Raw genomic sequence first — 9,012 nt, forward strand, 5'->3', positions numbered from 1 at the left:
TGGTTTTGTTGCTTTGCGTTTTTTGTTTTGTTTGTTTTTTATATTTTTTAGTTTTGTTGCTTTTGCATTTTTTGTTTTGTTTGTTTTTATATTTTTTGTTTTGTTGCTTTGCGTTTCTTGTTTTGTTTGTTTTTTATATTTTTTGGTTTTGTTGCTTTGCGTTTCTTGTTTTGTTTGTTTTTTATATTTTTTGGTTTTGTTGCTTTGCGTTTTTTGTTTTGTTTGTTTTTTATATTTTTTGGTTTTGTTGCTTTGCGTTTTTTGTTTTGTTTGTTTTTATATATTTTGGATTTGTTGCTTTGCGTTTTTTGTTTTGTTTGTTTTTTATATTTTTTGGTTTTGTTGCTTTGCGTTTTTTGTTTTGTTTTTTATATTTTTTAGTTTTGTTGCTTTTGCATTTTTTGTTTTGTTTGTTTTTATATTTTTTGTTTTGTTGCTTTGCGTTTCTTGTTTTGTTTGTTTTTTATATTTTTTGGTTTTGTTGCTTTGCATTTTTTGTTTTATTTGTTTTTATATTTTTTTTGTTTTGTATGTTTTTTATATTATTTGGTTTTGTTGCTTTGCATTTTTTGTTTTGTTTGTTTTTTATATATTTTGGTTTTGTTGCTTTGCGTTTTTTGTTTTGTTTGTTGTTTATATTTTTTGGTTTTGTTGCTTTGCGTTTTTTGTTTTATTTGTTTTTATATTTTTTGGTTTTTTATATTTTGATTTTGTTGTTTGTTTTTGTTTTGTTTGTTTTTATATTTTTGGTTTTGTTGCTTTGTGTTTTTTGTTTTATTGTGTTTTTATATTATTTGATTTTGTTGCTTTGCGTTTTTTGTTTTGTTTGTTTTTTATATTATTTGATTTTGTTGCTTTGCGTTTTTTGTTTTGTTTGTTGTTTATATTTTTTGGTTTTGTTGCTTTGCGTTTTTTGTTTTATTTGTTTTTATATTTTTTTTGTTTTGTATGTTTTTTATATTATTTGATTTTGTTGCTTTGCATTTTTTGTTTTGTTTTTAAATTATTTGGTTTTGTTGCTTTTTGTTTTTTGTTTTGTTTTTTTTATTTGATTTTGTTGCTTTGTGTTTTTTTATTTGTTTGTTTTTTATATTTTTTGGTTTTGTTGCTTTGCATTTTTTTTATTTTTATTTTTTTATATTATTTGGTTTGGTTGCGTTGCATTTTTTGTTTTGTTTGTTTTGTATATTATTTGTTTTTCTTGCTTTGCATTTTTCTTTTGTTTTTTATATTATTTGATTTTGTTGTTTTGTGTGTTTTTTTTTCTTTATTTTGTTTTTATATTATTTGATTTTGTTGTTTTGTTTTGATTTTTATATATATTTTTTGTTGTTGTTTTGTGTTTTATTTTTTTTAATATTATTTGGTTTTGTTGCTTTGCATTTTTTTTTTTTTTTAAATATTATTTGGTTTGTTTCTTTGTGTTTTTTGTTTTGTTTTTCATATTATTTGATTTTGTTGTTTTGTTTTGTTTTCTTTGTTCTGTTACCTTAGGTCCACCTACGATGTAACAAATGTTACTTTTTAACACAGTTGTTGGTGGACCTCAGGTAACAAAATGTGCATAAATGTAACTATTCTATTAAGACTCAATCATGTTGATTTCTGAAGTGATTCTCAGTATAAACTTTTATATTAAGTAAGTATTAGTACTGTGACTGCAAGGTGTCTTTTTCCTGCAGTGCGGATTTGGTAAAGTTATTATAACATTATACACTTCACCTGGTGGCGTCCTCAGGCACAATAGTTATTTAAATGAAGTCCCAGCTCCACCTGGCTGTGCATTTCTATGTCTCCTTGGACACATATTTCCATTTCAGTGCACTTCAGAGCTCCGAATGTGAAATTAGTGGCTTCTCCACCAGAGGGATGCTTTTTATTCACATTATCAAAGCTTCAGGCCTCTCTCAGGTGTGAATTATATTTATAAAGTCCTGAAGAGAACTCCTCATGAAATAAATCAATCACTCCACCCTGAGAAAGTGGAAAAGTGTGCAGAATATGGGATGATACAGCTGAAGGGAAATCACTGCTCACTGAAACTCATATGGCTCATTTGATTTATGACCTTACAACTTTGATTGGTGGAAGAAAAAAAAAATCTTTTTATGTGATTAAAGGGTTACTTTACCTAAAAATATACTCTCACACATGTTGTTCCAAACCTGTATAAGTTTTTTCTTACTTGAAGATCCAATGTCTTTTATGTCTTTTACATAAAATGAAAGTGAATGGGAACAAACTGTTAAGTTCCAAAAAGACTTATAAAGACTTGCAATATAATTCATGAGTCATATGGACTATTTTTATGAAAATGTAATGGTGCTTTTTATGTCCTTTTTGGAGCTTGGCACTAGAAATCACCTTTCACTTTCATTGTATGAAAAAAGCAGTGTTAACATTTTTCAAAATATCTCCTTTCTATTCTGTTTAAAGGTCTTCTTACTCTGTCACTTAGACCCTTCATCACATTTTTAATAGATATAATTTATTAATGAAATCTGTGGGGCCAAACTACACTACCCATGATCCTGAAGAGAACAATCCACCAATCAGAGAATTGCGGTGAATAAAGCACGTGAAAAGAGCTCTGCAGCTGGGGCCTGGGTATCTCAGCGAGTATTGACGCTGACTACCACCCCTGGAGTCGCGAGTTTGAATCCAGGGCGTGCTGAGTGACTCCAGCCAGGTCTCCTAAGCAACCAAATTGGCCCGGTTGCTAGGGAGGGTAGAGTCACATGGGGTAACCTCCTCGTGGTCACTATAATGTGGTTCTCGCTCTCGGTGGGGTGCGTGGATACCGTGGAGAATAGCATGAGCCTTCACACGCGCTACGTCTCCACGGTAACGCGCTCAACAAGCAACGTGATAAGATGTGCGGATTGACGGTCTCAGACGCGGAGGCAACTGAGATTCGTCCTCCACCACCCGGATTGGTGTGAGTCACTACGCCACCACGAGGACTTAGTGCGCATTGGGAATTGGGCATTCCAAACTGGGGAGAAAAAGGGGAGGAAAAAAAAAAAAAGAGCTCTGCAGCTCCGCCCACTCCCATTATGCACTGTTAATGATGCAATCAAGTTACACTCTCAGACTACTTGTATATTTCTTTATATTGGAATATTTTGCTACACAATTTCTATACATGGAATCAGCTACTTTTAATCAATTATTTTATATTTTCATATTTTTTTAATTCGATTACGTTACTCTCAATGCTTCATGGGATTGTAGTTCATTCAATCATTAAAGATGTTAAGTCAACTTTCAAATGCTTTTTTGCTTCAAATCAAAGTTTGTAATGTTTGATTAACCTCAGAGCTGGTTGCTTTGGTTCATGGTGCACAACTCTTTTATGAAGGATTGTACGAAATCCCTATGGAATAAATGAATGGGAAAAATCGAAACCAAGACGGCTGTAAAAGCAGGCGGGCACTGTTGTGCTCTTCTTGTATTCTTGTTCTATGAATTAGTGTTTCCTGTGCCGTTATCCAGCAATATAAATTGTACGTGATTTAGACTTGTAACTTTAATATTATATTGTGTTGTTCTCACTGATGGGGCACAAAAACGAGCAGTGCAGCATGCTATTCGTGAATTAGTCACTCGATTGGTGCTGTTCTTCTTAATTTCTCCGGTAAACCACTTGGTGAATGATTCTGAATCATCAGACAACTCACTTCTTCACTGAACTGGTTGACTCACTCGTTCACCAGACAGAAGGTTATTATACCATGGAAGTAAGCCAAGAACCATTACTGAATGATGTTTACCTTCTTTAAAACAATTTTAAAACTGCAAATTCGTAAGGTTAGTGTAACATATTTGTGTAATTACTGACTGGTTGTTCATACGATGACGTGTAGTTAAAGATCTGCAAAAGAGTTTGAGTTTTGTTGAGATACAGTTTAATTGTCATAAACGAGCACGTGCAGTAAGAACATTTTGTGTGGAAAAATTACTTTTTTATTTTCTGTTTTAGTCAACATGACAATGGCATATTCACAGTGTGAGTTACACATTCTGACATGCACATGTTGCCACGTTAGTTGTTGTGTCATGTTAAAAACAGCAAAAAAGTAAAAAACAAATACCAAGATCTTCAAGTGGCGTTCCATTCTGTTGCGCTTCATCTTGCTGCTTTTAAACTCAAGAACGTGCCGTGTAGTGGTAAGAAGCTGATGTTTGACTCTTGAGAAATTTTTAGGAGATGCATTAGACATCAAGGAGTTTGAGGAAGACTCTGCTTGAGATAAATCGACATGTCCATTTCTGTGGATTCATTTGTTTTCTTTTAACACTGCATTGTGATGAACGTCTCCTTTCACCTTTCACAGCACAACAGAATTGGATCAGTATTCCAAGATACAGGTGAGATAAATCTGGCTCTTGTTTGCACTCGGTCTTCAGTGAGTTCTCGTGAGGATATTAATGGTTTTATTGATATGTGATGTTGCTTCTCGGGGCACATGTAATGGATATGGAGTATTATGGGCTGCGGTGGTTTGGATTCACTCTCCAAAACACTACATCTTTTTTTCCCCACTCCTCACTCGGTGACCCCATGATGATATTATGTGGCACTTCAGAGAGGATGTGGACGCCGTGGAGAGGTCAGTGGTCAAACCACAGAGGGTGAAGTATTTGGGGAATGGGCGGCTGTACATGATTTCCATGTTCTGGAACTCCAAACCCCACTCATGTTCATTTTTACTTTAAATGAGTGCTGGAATGATGTCATGTACTGCTGGAGCAGGTGCTAAAAAGTTTGGAGTAAGACAAAAATAAAGACTTTAATGAGACTTCGATTATTTAGTCCAGTGGTTCTTAACTGAAACAATGCTAAATGTAAACAATAAAATGCAACTTACCATATAATCGTGCATTGTTTGGATACCAAGTAAATATACTTATCAATATTAAAATTAAGGAGAATACACTTCCCATATCTTTTGTTGTTGATGTCAGACTCGACAGTATTTGACTGTATTAGACTGTATCTTTGTATCGGTGGTACAGATATTACACAGTGTCTCATACATGCCTCAGACATTTGGAAGGGATTATCATGTCTGTGAATGTCTGAAATGCACTGCACCAGCCAAAAACCTTCCCTTTGTTCTTGGAGATGTTTTTGATGGTGGTACTTTATAGTAGACATCTATTTCTCCCACTGAAATCATGATCCACACTAGAGCTGGTTACATTAGATAAAGACAAGACCAAAATGAATGGCATGCCATGGAGTTCTCCTGTGGAAGTCTGTGGCAGATCTTTGTTTGACTTGAAGAGTTGGAAATTATCTTGATTCTTTTCACCGTCTAGTGTGGATAGTTTAGATGTTTGGCATTTAACATCCAGTTTAGCAATCTCAATTTTGTACCTTGCAGGTTCTTTCAACTTTCTACTCTAAAAATGCTCCTCAGACAGTTGCACGGAGTCCCCGTGTAAATCAATGATCCAGTTGAGACTCTGTTCAGAGATTCTTTTAAGAGCTGTTTTGTTGATTTCAGTGAGCCTGCTTGAGGTGTTTGTGAGTTTAGGAGTGACAGAGAGACACTAGACAGATAGACATACTGTACTCAGACAGTGAAACAGACAGGCAGAAAGACAAATACTATACAGACAGCTAGGCAGATAGACAGATACTTAACAGACAGACAATAGACCGACAGATAGAAATATTTTAGGCAGAAAGACATATACAAGACAGGAAGACATACATACAGACAGATATACATACTAGACACAGACAGTTAGACAGACAAACAGAAAGACAGACACTATACATACAGAAAGGTATGCAGATAGACAGATACTTGACAGACAGAGAGATAGACGGACTGATACCAGACAGACATACAGACAGATAGACAGATACTAACTAGACAGACAAGTAGACAGATACTAGACAGACAGACAGAAAGACAGACACTATACATACAGACCGACAGCTAGACAGATAGACAGACAGACGCTAGACAGACAAACAGATAGCAAGACATACAGAAAGATAGACACTAGACAGACAGATAGACTGGAACTGGACAGACAGACAAACAGATAGCTAGACAGACAGATAGGCACTAGACAGGCAGACAGACAGACAGGAACTAGACAGACAGACAGACAGACAGACAGGACATAGATAGGCAGACAGATAGACACTAGACAGACAGACTGTCATATAGAAATATACCAGACAGACAGATAGACACTAGACAGATAGATAGACAGACAGACAGATACAGTTGCGCTCAAAAGTTTACATACCATGGTAGAAATTGTGACATTTTGGCATTGATTTTGAAAATATGATTGATCATGCAAAAAAATAAAATAAAAAAACCTGTCTTTTATTTAAGGATAGTGATCACATGAAGCCATTTATTATCACATAGTTGTTTGGCTCCTTTTTAAATCATAATGATAACAGAAATCACACAAAAGGCCCTGATCAAAAGTTTACACACCCTTGAATGTTTGGCCTTGTTACAGACACACAAGGTGACACACACAGGTTTAAATGGCAATTAAAGGTTAATTTCCCACACCTGTGGCTTTTTAAATTGCAATTAGTGTCTGTGTATAAATAGTCAATGAGTTTGTTAGCTCTCACGTGGATGCACTGAGCAGGCTAGATACTGAGCCATGGGGAGCAGAAAAGAACTGTCAAAAGACCTGCGTAACAAGGTAACGGAACTTTATAAAGATGGAAAAGGATATAAAAAGATATCCAAAGCCTTGAAAATGCCAGTCAGTACTGTTCAATCACTTATTAAGAAGTGGAAAATTCAGGGATCTCTTGATACCAAGCCAAGGTCAGGTAGACCAAGAAAGATTTCAGCCACAACTGCCAGAAGAATTGTTCAGGATACAAAGAAAAACCCACAGGTAACCTCAGGAGAAATACAGGCTGCTCTGGAAAAAGACGGTGTGGTTGTTTCAAGGAGCACAATACGACGATACTTGAACAAAAATGAGCTGCATGGTCGAGTTGCCAGAAAGAAGCCTTTACTGCGCCAATGCCACAAAAAAGCCCGCTTACAATATGCCCGACAACACCTTGACACGCCTCACAGCTTCTGGCACACTGTAATTTGGAGTGACGAGACCAAAATAGAGCTTTATGTTCACAACCATAAGCGCTATGTTTGGAGAGGGGTCAACAAGGCCTATAGTGAAAAGAATACCATCCCCACTGTGAAGCTTGGTGGTGGCTCACTGATGTTTTGGGGGTGTGTGAGCTCTAAAGGCACGGGGAATCTTGTGAATATTGATGGCGAGATGAATGCAGCATGTCATCAGAAAATACTGGCAGACAATTTGCATTCTTCTGCATGAAAGCTGCGCATGGGACACTCTTGGACTGTCCAGCATGACAATGACCCTAAGCACAAGGCCAAGTTGACCCTCCAGTGGTTAGAGCAGAAAAAGGTGAAGGTTCTGGAGTGGCCATCACGGTCTCCTGACCTTAATATCATCGAGCCACTCTGGGGAGATCTCAAACGTGCGGTTCATGCAAGACGACCAAAGACTTTGCATGACCTGGAGGCATTTTGCCAAGAAGAATGGGCAGCTATACCACCTGCAAGAATTTGGGGCCTCATAGACAACTATTACAAAAGACTGCACGCTGTCATTGATGCTAAAGGGGTCAATACACAGTATTAAGAACTAAGGGTATGCAGACTTTTGAACAGGGGTCATTTCAATTTTTTTCTTTGTTGCCATGTTTTGTTTTATGATTGTGCCATTCTGTTATAACCTACAGTTGAATATGAATCCCATAAGAAATAAAAGAAATGTGTTTTGCCTGCTCACTCATGTTTTCTTTAAAAATGGTACATATATTACCAATTCTCCAAGGGTATGCAAACTTTTGAGCACAACTGTAGACAGGTATTAGACAGACAAACAAACAATGATGCTAAACAGACAGACAGACAGACACTAGACAGACAGAGTGACACATAGAAAGATAACAGACAGACAGACAGACAGATACATACTGGACAAATAGATAGATAGACAGACAGGTATTAGACAGACAGAAACTACACATACAGACAGCTCTCTCTCAGTCTGTTTCAGAGTCATCCCTGTGTCTGTCTGTCTGACTGTCTGTCTGTCTGTTTCTCTTACTCTCTTCTTGTGTTATTTAATGTAAAGGAGCCACAAACGTTGCGATAACCTCCAGAATACTGTAGGGAGTAGAGGGTAGGGACAGGAGCGCTTTATTATAATCAATTTATTCACAGCCAACGGGTGGAGGGAGATGGGAATTCTGCTCTGAGAGGGGAGAAAAAATAAACCTGCATTCTGGCTGGATTGGGAAAGCTCCAGAAATAGAAAAGAAAGTGGGGTGAGAAAGGGGAGTATTGTGTTGGTCAGAAACACACACAAAGAACCATTTAGATACCACAGACGGCAAGTGGAGTGATTGGGTGTGACAGTAGAATTGGGTCAGAGAGAGTGTGACATTAATGTGCTGGTTCTGGTGAGCGAATGTGCGGCACTTTGTGTTTGTACAGCATAAAAGAGCCACAGAGACGTCCTGTTTCAGGAGCGACTGTAGAGATACACACACACCATCCACTTTTCATCAAATCTTACCTATTTTGGATCCCAGGGTGTCGCACTTTTGAATGTATTAAAAAATTTGAGCCTTATTTTCACTCAAAACTAATATATATATAAATCAGTGTGTTGTCGTAAATGAATCAGTGTGCTGTAATTAATGCTGGGAATCTAGTGGGACCATCTAACTCTGGAATGAGTCAGATATCCACTGCATTGTATGCATAAAAAAAATGTGAAATATAATACAAACACATTTCATTATGAGATGAATTAGGTTAATTAAGATTTGACATTTGTTGGCTGCATGAAATGCATTACATTATTGTGAGAAAGGGCTGAGCGATCGATTCATGTGTGGCTGTGCAATGATGGTTTATGTTGTGGATATATCTAAACAGCCTGTCTTTATCTGCAAATATTGTTTGCTTG

At 36.5% G+C, this 9,012-nt stretch overlaps 1 protein-coding gene across 3 annotated transcripts in view; it reads left to right on the top strand.

Annotated features, from left to right (window-relative positions):
- The window catches only part of fbxl17 (F-box and leucine-rich repeat protein 17), a 370,606-nt gene that overhangs the window by 121,694 nt on the left and 239,900 nt on the right, over window positions 1-9,012 (top strand). The window lies entirely within an intron of this gene.

The sequence above is a fragment of the Myxocyprinus asiaticus genome, chromosome 33 (genome assembly GCF_019703515.2).
Source record: "Myxocyprinus asiaticus isolate MX2 ecotype Aquarium Trade chromosome 33, UBuf_Myxa_2, whole genome shotgun sequence".
NCBI classification, from domain to species: Eukaryota; Metazoa; Chordata; class Actinopteri; order Cypriniformes; family Catostomidae; genus Myxocyprinus; species Myxocyprinus asiaticus.